This window comes from Chiloscyllium plagiosum, unplaced genomic scaffold (genome assembly GCF_037043375.1).
Source record: "Chiloscyllium plagiosum isolate Xiang-an unplaced genomic scaffold, Cpla_swu_hap1 HiC_scaffold_32, whole genome shotgun sequence".
Lineage (NCBI taxonomy): Eukaryota > Metazoa > Chordata > Chondrichthyes > Orectolobiformes > Hemiscylliidae > Chiloscyllium > Chiloscyllium plagiosum.
Window position 1 is genome coordinate 17,356,750 of NW_028270170.1, and position 16,202 is coordinate 17,372,951.

A 16,202-nucleotide genomic window follows, 5' to 3' on the forward strand; every position below is an offset into this window, starting at 1 on the left:
CAGGTCGGCCATCCACGTGACACAGGGTCTAACATTTTTGACAAAAATGCAACCGGCTGACGTTTCCCTGCCCGCAGCTGAGTAAGCACACCCTGGGCAATTCCACCGGCGCTATTGACATATAACTGGAACGGTTCCTTCAGGGTGGGTAAAGCCAATACCGGAGCTCGAATCAGTTTATTTTTAATAATATCAAATCGCTGCTCCTCCTCATCTGACCAGTCCACCTTTTGTCCTTCTTGTCCCAGTTTGTCGTACAAAAATTTTACTAAAGTGGTGTAACTTTCAATCCATATCCGGCAATACCCTACTAGTCCCAGGAATTGTCTGACTTCCTTCTTCGTCCTGGGTATTGGCATACCCGTAATCCCTGATATTCGTTCTGGCGTGATACGGCGGTGCCCCTTACTGACTTGATGGCCCAGATATCTTACTTCTCGCTCCACAAACTGGAGTTTTGTCCTGGAGACGCGCAGACCCTGTTTCCCCAGGAAGTTCAACAGGGCAACGGTGTCTGCTCGTACCTCCTCTTCTCTTGGTCCTGAGAGTAAGAGATCATCGACATATTGGAGCAATTGATTCTCCGCGTTACACTGAAATCCTAAGATCTGCTCCACTATTTGTCCAAATAAATTGGGTGACTCCGTGAATCCCTGCGGCAAGACCGTCCATCTTAACTGTCGCTTTCGTCCTGAGAAGGGATTCTCCCATTCAAAGGCAAAAAGGTTCCGACTTTCTTCGTTAAGGGGGCAACTCCAGAAAGCATCCTTCAGATCTATTACGCTGAACCATTCATGTTCGGGGGGAATTTTACTCATTAACGTGTAGGGATTAGGTACCACCGGGTATCTAGCCTGGACTACTTCATTCAACCCCCGCAAGTCTTGCACCAGCCTATATGTCCCGTCCGGCTTCCTCACAGGGAGTATTGGAGTATTGAAAGGGGACATGCATTCCTCCAGTAGTCCATCTGTGATTAATCTTTCTATCACAGGTTGTAACCCCTCCCGTCCTTCCATAGCAATCGGGTATTGTTTCCTTCTTACCGGGCCTCTTCCTGGTAACATGGTGATTTGGAGAGGTTTGATGTTTAGACCCCCTCTGTTCCCCTCTCGGTACCATACTTCTGGGTCTATTTGTTGATCATCTTCTTCTGTGAGGGCGAACAACCTTACCACCATTTCCCCGTTATTTGGTACCGTTCCGATCCCTAGTTTGATCTGCAAGTCTCTTCCTAACAAATTAAACCCCGCCGATGGCAGTAGAAGGAGGTCTCGTTTAGTAGTTCTGTTTTCATACCCAATTTCCACGTCCTCCACCACTGGGACTTATAATTTCTATCCTCCAATTCCAGATACCCCCATAACTTTTCCTCCTGCTCGGGTGCCGGGGGGTATTTGGATTATACTTGATCTTTCGGCTCCCGAGTCCACCATAAATGTGATCTCCGATCCTTGGGGCCCTACTTTCAAGTTTACCAGGGGTTCCTGTCGATAGTCCTTTTGCCCCAAGGGTAGGAACCCCCGACCTCCCTAATCTTCCTCCATCAGGGCGTACGACCTCACCTCCTGCTTGTAGCGGGAGCACTCCCGTTTAAAATGTCCCTCTTCATTACAATAGTAACATCTGAGTGTCCTCTTCGTTTCCCTGTCGCGGTCTCGCGTTCCTCCACTCTTCCTTTGTTCCGGCCATGGTTCTCTTTTCCTCTGCTCTTGCCACGACTCTCCCCTTTCCTGTTTCTGCCACGGCTCTCCCTTTTCCCTTCTTCCAGCTGTCATTTGTTGCACCGTTTGCATCATTATCTTTGTCGCCTTCTTTTGCTTCTCATCGTCCCTTCTCACAAACACCTTTTGCGCCTCCCGTAGTAATTCACTTAAAGATTTACTATCCCAATCATCCATTTTCTCTAACTTCTTTCGTATGTCCGGCCAGGCTTTTGATACAAACTCTACCCGTATGAGTTGTTGCCCCACGTCCGTCTCAGGGTCCACCCCAGCAAACTGCTGCAAATTCTTCCTAATCCTGTCTAGGAAGTCCATAGGGGTTTCCTCCGGGTTTTGATGATTACCAAAGGCCTTGGTAAAATTGTGCCCCTTCGGGGCTGCATGTCTTATTCCTTTTATCCAATATTCCCGCATGTCTCTCATGTTGCGCCGTCCTTCCTCCGTGTTCTTATCCCACTCGGGGTCGGTGAGGGGAAACTTCTGCTCCCCTCCTTCTCCCCCCTCTCTCTCCCAGACCAAGAGCGCAGCTTGTCGTATCATCTGACGCTCCTGGCTAGAGAACAATGTTTTCATGATGGAACACATCTCTTCCCACGTGTAAGTATTCGGACCCAGGAACTGATCCAATTGTTCAGCAAGTCCCATGGGGTCCTCTAGTAGACCCTTCATCTCCCTCCTGAAATTCCGTACTTCAGTACTCGTCAAGGGAACGTTCACATATCCCGTCCTTCCCTCCTCGCCCCCCATGGGCACTTCCCGGAGTGGATTCATTCTTGCAATCAAGACAGGGTTTTGTCTGTGACCCTTTCCAGCTTGAGATCTGGTCTGTACCCCTGAGGTAGTTTGTGGTTCCTCCCCATTTTCTTCCCCTTCCCTGAATCGTCGTCACCCGAAGGAACATTCTGTGGGGCAGACGGGGTCACGTAGGGCGGCGGTAAGTGATCTAAAGGGTCCCATTCTTTCTGCCCTTTCGAGTCTTTATTAGTTACCTGCATTTGGCAAGATATCGTAACCGGTAGCCAACAAAGGGCATAATCACTTTCTTCCAGATTAACATCAGGTTTTGAATTGACATATAAAATGAGGGCTTGCCGGACCCAGTCTTCGTCAGTTTACAGCAGCCAAATTACACAAATATCTGCCTCCTTGGTTTGAGTTTTAGAGTTGCCTGTTTCTTATATTCAGACTTAGTTTAGCCATTTGTTGGCTGTAGAATAAGGAAAACATATTGCTGCATCTTCTGTAAAAGATTTAAAAGAAACAAACATTGTGGTCCATCTTAAACATTGATTGGGCTGAAGGTGATTTCTATAAACTAGAATGAATAATTGGCATGTCAAATTATTGACACTTTTCAGCTTGTTACTGTGTATATAAACTAGAATGAAGTTGTCTGAAATTTCTAGTTTAAATCTAGTGTGCTGTCAAAAAAAGTGCATGTTTGCTTCCATGATAAGCGAGTTAGGATAAAATAGTGGGCATGCAATGGATAGGGACAGGCTAAAGTTTCAGTGGATTGTCTGAGGCAGTGAATGAGTGTGGACTGGTGTTTGGATCCAGAAAGAACTGGAGCCCAGGATCTGGACTGGAATATACTTTTCCCTGGGTTAGGTTGTTTTGCTGCATCCTGAACTGCGGTCTAGTATAATGTTCAGAAACTATTGCAACATTCATTGGTGAGAGGGCACATCATAGCTGTCAATTAAATGCATATTTGCAGCTCCCATTGTGTTTCAAATGCTTGTGGAATATTAAAAATTAAGGATCAATCCAATCATCCATTTCCTGATATAACTTGACCTGCAACCTGGTGAAATAGTTTGAAATTTGGTCTTGATCTTATTTGGAAAATTTTACTTGGCCTTTATAGGGGTGGAGCCTAAGGGCTAGGGACTTTCCTCAGCTGAGAGTTCCTGTTACATATATTAGAAGGGCTTATGCCCGAAACGTCGATTCTCCTGTTCCCTGGATGCTGCCTGACCTGCTGCGCCTTTCCAGCAACACATTTCCAGCATATATTAGTCATAAACAACCTAAAATCACATTAGAGGCTGGTAAGCCCAGAGAATAAGGCACATCACTTCATAAGGAGTGCACATAAACTCTACAGCAGTAGAATTCAGCCTGCAAAAGTAGCCGGAATCTTCAAAGATAGTGGGACACATTTTGGGCAGATGAGTGAGCTCTCTAATGGTAGGAATGCTTTCCCTTGCTTCGGATGGCAACCATTTTTTTGAAGTTTCCTGAAGTGTTGGGCAGGTTAAGTACCTGAAATGACTGCTGCACTCAATTGTCATCCAACTAATTGAGGTCAGGGAAAGGTCAGGATCAGGCTGCTGAAGGTTTGTGTGTGTGTGTGTGTGAAGTTTCAGCACAGTGACTATGCATTATGAGAGCAATTAATCAATCCACTGATATGATTGCACAAGAGTTGAAATAAATCCCAAATATGCAGATTGCTATAATATTCAATACAATTTCAATTGTTTTGAAAATCTATTTTCTTTCTGTTGTGAAATGCAGTAATGAGCCACAACAACAATTGTAGAGGTTGCAAACACACAGTACTATACAAAATTTAAGTATAAACAAACATGCTGGTCTATGTGATTTGTCCTTTTGGAGCTTGATTTGTAATTGCCTGGCATCAGTGCTTTTGGCAGTATATCCCCTGATCTGACCATGTACATATGGTCTTATTAAAAACTACACCCTGTGGTTACTGAGCGATAGGATAGGTTTTTTAAAAGCACTGCTTAGGATGTAGCAGCAGGCGGAAAGAGATAAAACTGCACAGCTAATGCATGTGTATCTTGTAAAGTTGAAAGGTTCAGAGAACGAGCTTCACAACCTCGCAGAATTTTCACTCCATCATCACTTAAGAGCTTTTTTTGTCCTCACTTTTCATAGAGAAGGTCAATTCCAGATTGACAAGTTTTGAATGAACATTTCAGATGCAACATGTTTAGGGTAAAGTGATGGTGTTTCAAATTGCAAAACGCATTAGGTTATCTTAGAGCGTGACACATCACAATGAAGCCATGCCAAACCACTAAGGAAACTTGCAAAAAAAATTTGCTGGCTCAGAAACAAAACCGAAAATTTTTCCATTGTAGGTTAAGACATCAAAGGGACAGCCTAAATATTAAGTTTCTACAAGACCAAAAATGTATCAAGGTATTGTTATTTACAATTAAATTTTTAAGCAATCTTGGTCAGTGTACTGATTTGAGCCCAAGTATCCTTTTTATCATCCAGCAATGGATCTTTTGATGAAATGGACAAAGACAGAAATGAAAATTTATTAGGAGATAGGAATATATCTTAGCCAATATTATGATGGTATAAAATACAGGTTATTAATTGTTAAATATTCATCAGTTGAAAACTTGGACTGTGAGGTTCAGAGAAAACAGTTAAGAATTAGCTGAGGAAACTCTAAAATGACCACCCAAGTCACCTAGATGTTTTTAATCAATGAGGTTGGACATGATATGAGGCATGTCTGGAGCAGGTAGGACTTGAACCTGAACTTGCTAGCCCAGAGGTAGGGACACTAAAGTAATCTAACATGAAAGTAGCTAAAGTAAAGAATGTCTAATGGTTAGGACTGATTACCACACAGGGAAAAGCTTGCCCACAGGGTAATTACCCGCACATGAAAATTCATCTGGAATAGACAGCTCACAATGAAACCTTATCAGACTTTTTGATTGCACGTAATGCAAGGAGAGACACTTAAACTGAAAATCATTTTACAAAAAGGAAGATTGAAACCTCTATCTATCTGTATCAAAACATAACAGGTAATCTCTCACAATGGACGACCAAAACTCTTTATAAGAAAATGAATTATTCCTGTTCTGAGCCAACAGCCAGGTTTTCATATATTGAAAACACTTTGAGTGTATATAAACTGTATTTTTTTTTGCTATAGAAAAGACAAATACCAAGAAAGAGGAAGTAACATAGGAACACTGATAACAAAGATACTTTTTTTGAAAGTGGTGTTCAGTTCTGCAAAAAGTAATCAGCCCTGACAGCATACTAATAATGACCCAAGATCTTTTAAGAACATGGAAATCTATCATACAGTGACTCCAGTTCAATATATAGTTCCTTCATCAAAGAATTGTAAATGCATTTTCAATTCCACCACCCCTCATTGTGTCCATTATTCTGTTCACTTGCGTGAGAGTGTGTGCTTGTCAGGATAGCAAGGGTTCAGCTGCTGACTGGGGTTAATTGATTTGTTAAGTGATTAAATACATATAAAAGGGCTCAGAAGCTTTTTTGACAATGATAATGTCGCTACCTCTAGGAAAGAGGTTCCAAGTTCAAATCCCACCAATCCCAGAAGTGTATCGTAACATGTCTGATTAAGTTCATTAAAAAAGGGGAGAACAGCTAGTATTGTGAATTGTGAGAGACTGAGTAGTCAATGAACTTTGTTTACACCGAAAAGGTGTCTTGAGCATTTCACCAATAGGCTTACATCTGAATTGACAGTGCTCAACTGATTGTATGAAGCCTCTATGCTTGACATGGCATTCCTTTAAATTATTTATAGCATGAAATTAAACACAGGTTGATCCAAGGACCATGAAGCAAGGATTCTTCATTCCGCAGCACCAGCTTTTACAAATTTGGGACTTTTAAGTGACTGCTGGACAAGCACATGGACGGCAGTAAATTGAGGGGTGTGTATGTTAGGTTGATCTTAGATTAAGATAAATGCTCGGCACAACTTTGTCGGCCGAAGGGGCTGTACTGTTCCATGTTCTATGAAATTAAGGATAAATGAGGAATTATTTACACAATGTACATGGAAAACCAGTGTGGAATATATTGTGCTGATGAAATCTTTTATCTCACTATTCCTTTCCATCAGGCCTTTCCCCACCAAAGTCACCTTTCTTTCCATTCCATTCCTCACAGTCACCGCTGGTCAGTGGAAGTCCTATAGAGAACTGCTCAGTTCCTTTACTGAGTACCTTCCATCACCATTGCCACCTTTTAGCACTTTCTTCCTTAAAAAGTGCCATTCCAGCAACTACACCGAGCACACAAAAACTCTGCGCTGAGCAGTTGCGTGATCTGGTTCAACTGCACCACATTTGAGTCCACATTAATGTCAGTGTTCTCTTCTCGCAACACCAATCAAGCAAATGATACCGGCGTGGAATCCAGCATTTGCTCAAGAACGTCTCAGCCTCCTATCTGTACGGATAACTTGCTCTGGATCCAACCAGGAATACTCATGTTGAGGTCTAAGTTACTCAGGGCTCCAGGAGTCATATGATCGGTGGCACTTGTTGCTTCATGTTCTTCCTCCTGGCAGATCCCCTTGCCAATTTTCAGGGTGAGAGTGTGGGCCTTGTTGCACAGAATGCAGCCTCTGGATTCTGCATCACTCTGTGACTAGATTTCACTTAAGCCATTATGCACTGATACCTCAGGTTCTGTTCAAAGAGCTGCACGTCTCCACATCATCCACCAGTCTCTTGGCTTCACGCAATATCCTGCTGTGATCCAGTTTCTGAGGTTACTACCCAGTTATTTGCTTAACAACAGAGCTGAGCCCCACTCACCCACATATTCAGCCGCTTCATGACTCTAGGGTTCAGGATCCAATACTTTCTGTATCTTATTCCAGCATCCCCATCTGAATTTGGAGGAATATCTGTGTACTGATTGGAAACTCAGTTCTCAAAATTAGAATCCCTACTCAGAATTAGAATCCCTACTGTGTGCAAACAGGCCCTTCGGCCCAACAAGTCCACACTGACCCTCTGAAGAGTATTTCACCCACACCCATTCCCCCGTGACTCATGCACCTAACCGATACATCTTTAAACATAGGGACAATTAAGTCCAATTCACTTAACCTGCACCTCTTGGGATTGTGGTTGGAAACAGGAGCACCCGGAGGAAACTCACGCCTGTCAGTCTTGTAACTGGTCAGTGTTTTTTTTCCTCAGCATTCTGTCTCAGTCCTCTTGCACACCCTTTTGGGATTGCCTGGTTTGGCCTCGTAGAATGCTCGGCTATCTGGTCATTGACCTGACCATCCACATCAAAAGGTGTAGTGAGCACAAGAAGATGGTCCACAGAAAAGACTGAGTCTTGCTCAAACAAGAGGTTGTGCAGATCAGCCTGTGGATGAGTATGCAGTGCCATTATAAGCTCTGTTACTGATTAAGTTGTAACTTAAGGAGGTAGATGCCACCCACTCCCTTCCCTGCCATTCTAACCATTCATACATACTCCCCACATGTCAGTCTGTTGTATGCAAGCCAGAACATTTCCAGTCATTGTCTGTATTTATAAAGCACATTTCATCCTTTCACAACGTGGATGGTACGGTGGTTAGCACTGCTGCCTCACAGCGCCAGAGATCCGGGTTCAATTCCCACCTCTGGCAACCATCTGTATCACATTTTCCCCGTGTCTGCGTGGGTTTCCTCCGGGTGCTCCAATTTTCTCCCACAATCCGAAAATGTGCAGGTTAGGTAAATTGGCCATGCTAAATTGCCCGTAGTGTTAGGTGCAGGGGTAAATGTAGGGGAATGGGTCAGGGTGGGTTGCTGTTCGGAGGGTCGGTGTGGACTTGTTGGGCCGAAGGGCCTGTTTCCACACTGTAAGTAATCTATAATCTATCTAATCTAAACATCCCAAAGTGTTTTAAAGCCCATGAATCACCTCTGAACTGTTATAATTAATGGGATCTCTGATGTGTAGAGATCCCAGCCAAGCAGCAGTGATGAAGCCACCGTGCAGATCACTCAAAACCGTATCCTTTCAGATACCAAAAAGAAAAATGGCAAGATATTTCATATTGAAATGCACATGTCTTTCAAAACAATGAAAACTTAGATGATTTGTTGCATCATCAAAGGAATAATAATGAGTTGACTTCTGGAAGGTCTTTCTCCCTTTTCCTCTAAATAATGACATGGGTCAGAAGGTTAAGCTCCCCCCCCCCCCCCCACCTTGGGAATAGGCTTGCAGACATTGTGGAGGGGTTTGTAGAGCTGGGTGGTATGGCTAGGATTGGGTCATGGTGCCTGTTGCCTACCTGCCTCCATTGTGGTCTTACATACTTTGAATCAACGTGTTAAGACATGTTATGGCACATCACTGGTTCAGGTGGGGCTTGAATATAGGCGTGCACTCAAAGATAGGGATACTACCTGAAGCCACAACAGCCTTACAACATAGAACATTATAGCGCAGTACAAGCCCTTTGGCCCTCGATGTTGTGCCAAGCTGTGAAACCAATCTGAAGTGGAAATGTGTTGCTGGAAAAGCACAGCAGGTCAGGCAGCATCCAGGGAACAGGAGAATCGACGTTTCGGGCATAAGCCCTTCTTCACATTTTCGGATTGTGGCAGAAAATTGGAGCACCCGGAGGAAACCCACGCTTATGCCCGAAACGTCGATTCTCTTGTTCCCTGGATGCTGCCTGACCTGCTGCGCTTTTCCAGCAACACATTTCCAGCTCTGATCTCCAGCATCTGCAGACCTCACTTTCTCCTCAAACCAATCTGAAGCCCATCTAACCTACACTACTCCATTTTCATCCATATGTATATCCAATGACCATTTAAACACCCTTAAAGATGGCGAGTCTACTACTGTTGTAGGCAGGCCATTCAACGCCTCTTCTACTCTCGGAGTAAAGTAACTACTTCTGACATCTGTCCTATATCTATCACCCTTCAGCTTAAAGCTATGTCCCCTCATTCTAGCCATCACCATCCAAGGAAAAAGGCTCTCACTGTCCACCCTATCTAACCTTCTGATTAACTTATATGTCTCATTTAAGTCATCTCACAACCTTCTTCTAACGAAAACAGCCTCAAGTCCCTCAGTCTTTCCTCGCAAGACCTTCCCTCCATACCAGGCAACATCCTAGTATATCTCCTCTGAACTCTTTCCGAAGTTTCCACATCCTTCCTATAATGCGGTCACCTGAACTGTACGCATTACTCCAAGTGTGGTTGCACCAGAGTTTTGTACAGCTGCTGCATGACCTCATGGCTCCGAAACTCAATCCCTCTACTAATAAAAGGTAACACACTGTGTGCCTTCTTAACAACCCCGTCAACCTGGGTGTCAACTTTCAAGGATTATGTACACCGACACTGAGATCTCTCTGTTCATCTACACTACCAAGAACCTTACCATTAGCCCAGTACTCTGCATTCCTGTTGCTCCTTCCAAAGTGAATCACCTCACACTTTTCCACATTAAACTCTATTTGCCACCTCTCAGCCCAGCTCTGCAGCTTATCTAAGTCCCTCCGTAACTCACAACATCCTTTGGTACTGTCCACAACTCTACTGACCTTAGTGTCATCCATAAATTTACTAACGCATCTTTCTGCGCCGTCATCCATGTCATTTATAAAAATGACAAACAGCAGTCAACCCAAAACAGATCCTTGCAGTACACCATTACAAACGGAACTCCAGGATGAACATTTCATATCAACCACCACCTTCTGTCTTCTTTCAGCTAGCCAATTTCTGATCCAAACTGCTAAATCACCATCAATCCCATGCCAGCATTTTTTGTACAATAGCCTACCATGGGTAACCTTTTCAAATGCCTTGCTGAAATCCATATGTACCACATCAACCGTCTTTACCCTCATCCACCTGTTTGGTCACCTTCTCAAAGAACTCAGTAAGGTTTGTAAGGCATGACCTACCCTTCACAAAACCGTGTTGACTATCCCTAATCAACTTATTCCTTTCTAGATGATTATAAATCTTATCTTTTATAACCTTTTCCAACACTTTACCCACAACCAAAGTGAGGCACACGGGTCTATAATTACCAGGGTAGTCTCTATTCCCATTCTTGAACAAGGGAGTGAACATTTGCTATCCTTCAGTCTTCTGGCACTATTCCTGTAGACAATGATGACATAAAGATCAAAGCCAAAGGCTCCGCAACCTCCTCCCTGGCTTCCCAGAGAATCCTAGGATAAATCCCATCCAGCCCAGGGGACTTATCTATTTTCACACTTTCCAGAATTGCTAAAATCTCCTCCTTGTGCACCTCAATCTCATCTATTCTAGTAGCCTGTATCTCAGTATCCTTGACTTCTTTTTCCAGTGTGAATACTGATGAAAAATATTCATTTAGCACTTCCCCTATTTCCTCTGACTCCATGCACAACTTCCCACTACTATCCTTGATTGGCCCTAATTTTACTTGGATGCTGCCTGACCTGCTGCGCTTTTCCAGCAACACATTTTCAGCTCTGATCTCCAGCATCTGCAGTCATCACTTTCTCCTCATCTTACTCTAGTCATTCTTTATTCCTGATATATTTCTAGAAAGCCTGAGGGTTTTCTTTGATCCTATCTGCCATTGACTTATCATGTCCCCTCCTGGTTCTTCTTAGCTCTCTCTGTTTAGGTCTCTCCTGGCTCACTTGTAACTCCCAAGCGCCCTTACTGATCCTTCACATCTCAGCCTAATATAAGCCTTCTGTTTCCTCTTGGCAAGAGCTTCAACTTCTTTACTAAACCATGGCTCCCTTGCTCACCAACTTCCTTCCTGCCTGACAGGTACATACTTATAAAGGACACATAGTAGCTGACATCACCTTCATCGGTGTCTCACCATATGTGGGACAATGTCAGGTGTCTTTCTGCCATGGGGTCAGTTCAGACCCTTAAATATCCAACAAATGTCCCCTTTAAGGGCTTTTTTCCCCACAGTCACTGGTATTTCATCAGCAGTAGAATGTGGCAAGGTAGCCAAGTCTACTGTGCCAGCCAGACTGAGGGCTCAGGAGATGGGTGACCCTCACGTCTACATACGAATAGGATCGCCTCCACTTGATCAACTTCACCATCACTGCCTCTTGCCAGAGTGTGTCTGACTGGACTTGGCAATTCTGCCTCTATGTGCTGAATTCCAAGACTCCATCACTGATCCTGTTCCAGGACTTGTTACAGCCCATTGCTGGTGGTGGTATTGGGAGTGAAGAGCTGTGAGCTTTCTTGTTAGCTGACAAATCTTTGAGAAAGATATTCAACCAATGACATGCAAAATAACATTGTGGCTTCCAAGACTAGCACTGCTTCCGTATGAACACCAACCAATCTTTTATATCCACCTGATGAGAATTGGGACCTCAGTTTAAATTCAAATGAAAGCAAATATTGTAGCTGCTGGACATATGAAACGAGTACAGAAAATGCTGGAGAAATGCTGGTCTGGCAACAGAAGTGGAGAGAGAATCAGAGTCAACTCTTTGAGTCCAAGAATCATGCTTGAAATGTTAATTCCGTTTCAAAACCCTTAATCTCAATTATAACTGGAACAAGGAATTCCTTTATACAGTATTTAATATAATAAGGCTTCCAAATGCAATTCAGAGAAATGTTATTGAAAAAGGTTTGGCACCGAACCACATTACATACGGTGGTTTTGGAACTGATGACCAAACCTTTGCTCGAAGGGGTGTGATTTTAGAAGGGTCGGGGGAAAAAATGGTACAGTTGAATGACAAAAGGAGTTATTTCATAACATTTCAGAATTGGCATCTGAGCCACAAATGATGGCGTAATTAAAATTAGAAGGATGAGTCCAGATTTTGTTTGAGCGTTTTTGACCTGGATGACAAAGAGCAAAGAGACAGCAGAGTAGAAACAGGCAGCGAAGTGAAACACTTCATGGTGGAACATGTGGGAAGAAGAATGCTGCCACTGTTTGTCTTTCCTTAACTGCATCAATTTAATTTATAGTGGTAGAAGAACGACCACTAGTGAATCTTAACAAGTTGTAATTAGACATCATTCTTCATTGCTGAAAATGTGTTGCTGGAAAAGCGCAGCAGGTCAGGTAGCATCCAAGGAACAGGAGAATCGACGTTTTGGGCATAAGCCCTTCTTCAGGAAGAAGGGCTTATGCCCGAAACGCGATCCTCCTGTTCCTTGGATGCTGCCTGACCTGCTGCGCTTTTCCAGCAACACATTTTTCAGCTCTGATCTCCAGCATCTGCAGCCCTCACTTTTTCTCAATCATTCTTCATTGGGAGACATATATGACACACATATCCCCTATGAAATCCAAAGCCAATCTCCTGTTTGACTGCAGGGCATCATCGTCAATTGACTGGAGCTCCAAACTTATTTCAAGAGTTTTGGTATTTAAGAACAGGGAGGTCTTACTGCCACTATACAAGGTGGTGCAGCCCTCTTTGAAGTACTGTGAGCAATTTTGGACCCCTTATTTAAGGAAATTTCAGTTGAGAAGATTCAAGAGCACTTGCCTGAAGAACAATGCTAAACAGGTTGGGATTGTAATCACTGGAATTTAGCTGAAGTAAAGGCGATCTCATTCAGACATATAGGATTCTTAAAGCACTTGATTGGGTAAATTCTGAGAGCTTGTTTGCCTTCATGGGAGAGTTCAGGGCCAAGGAGCATTGTCTCAGAAATAAGGGCATGACTTTAAGACTGAGTTGAGGAGAAGCATCGGTTCAGCCATGATCCAATTGAATAGCACAGTGGACTTGAGGGAATGGATGGCCTACTCCTGTTTCCATTTCTTCTGGTATTTCTATTATTTTAAGCAACATTTCATATTGCAAGAACATACATGAAAATGTTTTAAGCACAACAATTTCCTTGGGATGCATCCTTTCCTTTTTAGAAAGGAAGCTTTGCACAATTAGAACTGATTTCCCTGTCAAAATATATATAGTTGTAAACATTGTACTTTTTATTCCTTATCATACAATTGGGTGGCTCAGGTTTAACTATAGCTGAGGTCCATGCCCACTGCACTATAATTAATTCTTAGCAATGTAACATGTCAAGTCACTGGGTTCCAGTGCTGGAATCCTATAAAAGCTTTAACTTGTTCACTTGCCTTGGAGCAACAGCCTTATTGCTTTGATTATTGACTATCTTAAGGGCTGTATTACAACTGCTCATTGTTTGACATGTTGATTTTTTTTCCCATGAGGGTGCAAGCTTTCATTGTTTTTTCCCTCAATTCTTTACTGAGCATTGTGCTGGTCAGTCTGTGTGCTTGCTAAACTTTATGTGCTTCAACTATTTTAGAACTTTGTTTTACTTTACAGTTCTTCATGGAATGACCAGAAAAGATCAATAATAAGCACTTTACAAAATAATCTATATTGTGTCTGCAAAGATTACCTAATGTTTCTTGATTCCGACCAGTTCAACACAACACCATGTTCCCTGGCTAACATCTGTCTCAGGGTTGCTGCCATGCTTTAGCAAAGCACAGTGTAAGCTAGAGAACAGCACCACATTTTCCATGTGGGGTCTCTGCAATCTTGACACTTCAATATCAAGTTCAATAGTTTTAGGACCTCAGTACCTTCGCCCTTGTGCTTACCCAGAGCACCACACAACTGCAGACCTCACTTTCTCCACCACACAACTGGCCTTGTCATCACAAAGGAGCTGAAAATGTGTTGCTGGTAAAGCACAGCAGGTCAGGCAGCATCCAGGGAACAGGAGAATCGACGTTTCGGGCATAAGCCCTTCTTCAGGAATGAGGAAAGTGTGTTCAGCAGGCTAAGATAAAAGGTAGGGAGGAGGGACCTGGGGAGGGGCGTCGGAAATATGATAGGTGGAAAGAGGTCAAGGTGAGGGTGATAGGTCAGAGTGGGATGGGGCAGAGAGGTCAGGAAGAAGATTGTAGGTTAGGAGGGCAGTGCTGAGTTCGAGGGATTGAACTGAGACAAGGTGGGGGGAGGGGAAATCAGGAACTTCAAGGAAGGCATCCTTGTAAGAGGATTCGCAGTAGGTTGAAATCTTTGAGCTGTGCTTTACCAGCAACACATTTTCAGCTCTGATCTCCAGCATCTGCAGACCTCACTTTCTCCTCAAAGATTTCAACCTACTGTGAATCCTCTTACAAGGATGCCTTCCTTGAAGAAGCTCTCTTCCTCCCTCTACAAGGATTTCAGTGAGTCCCTCTCTCACTGCACCCCCCAGGTCATCTCCTCTGCACAGAAGCTCTTCAGCCACATTCTCAAACAAACTCGCTACCACAGCCACATCGCCTTCCTCAGCACCTGCCTACGGAACCAACTGATTCCACACGGACTCCGGACTACGTTCCAACCAACAAAATTTGGACCCACCAGGACACCCAGTACCTGCAACAAATCCGAAGCCTTCAGCAACGGACCTCCCTCTGGATCCTCCGCTCCACGCTTGCAGCCATGCGCCGCTACCTACATTCCCTGCAACTGGACCTACCCCAGCTCAGGACAACACTCTCACAGACCTGCAAAGGACCTCTACTGTTCTTCATTCACAGAAGAATCCATACACTAAACAAACAGTTCTTCCTAGCCATATCGGAAATTAAAGACAGTAAGTACCAAAAACTTTCATGTACTTACCCCCACACTCCGGATTCCTCAACTATTCCAGAATCTTCCATCGGCCTCCGAAATCAGTCCGGCGCCATTACACACGTGGCCACTCCATCGCCCGCGGCAATAGCCTCCGCCGCCGACGTTGACGTCACTTCCGCCCCCACCGACCCCGCAGCCTCCGCGATCGCCGCTCAGACAACCGCCTCCGCGGTCGCCGCTCAGACAACCGCCTCCGCGGTCGCCGCTCAGACAACCGCCTCCGCGATCGCCATGAAGACCATCGCCGACAGATTCGCGACCCCCGCGGCTATCAGGAATAACTCTACCTCTGTGGTCGCCGCAGCCACTTCTGCCCCCAGTGACGTAACTAACCTACATGACCACAACGCTGCATGTATCTCCGCCCCCACGCCTAACCCCGTCACCACGCCTAACCCCACCCCTCCAAGTACCGTCACCACGCCTAACCCCGCCCCCACGGCGATCTCCGTCACCATGCCTAACCCCGCCCTTTCACCGATCTCCGACTGCATGGCTAACCCCGCCCCCACGCCGATCTCCGTCACCACGTCTAACACCGCCCCTTCGCCGATCTCCATCACCACGCCCAACCCCAACCCCACGCCGATCTCCGTCCCCGCCCCCAGGCCTAACCCCACCCCCACACCCAGCTCCAGCCCCACACCAGGTCCTAGCTCCCAGCCCTGCCGTGTTTTCACCATCCCTCCAGACCTACCCCTCTCTGAGGATGAAAGATCAGTCCTCAGCAGAGGCCTCACCTTCATTCCCCTATGCTCTCGATTAATGGGTTCAACACACGGCATGACATCAAACAATTCTTCCGCCGCCTTCGCCTCCGCGCCTACTTCTTCAACCAAGACTCTCGCCCACCCTCTGACGACCCCTTCTCACGCCTCCAACACACCCCATCCACCTGGACACCCTGTGCTGGCCTCTTACCTGCCCTCGACCTCTTCATAGCCAACTGCCGCCGCGATATTAACCGTCACCTGAACTCCCCCACCCTTCTCACCCACTCCAACCTCTCACCCTCAGAACGCGCAGCCCTCCACTCCCTCCGTTCCAACCCC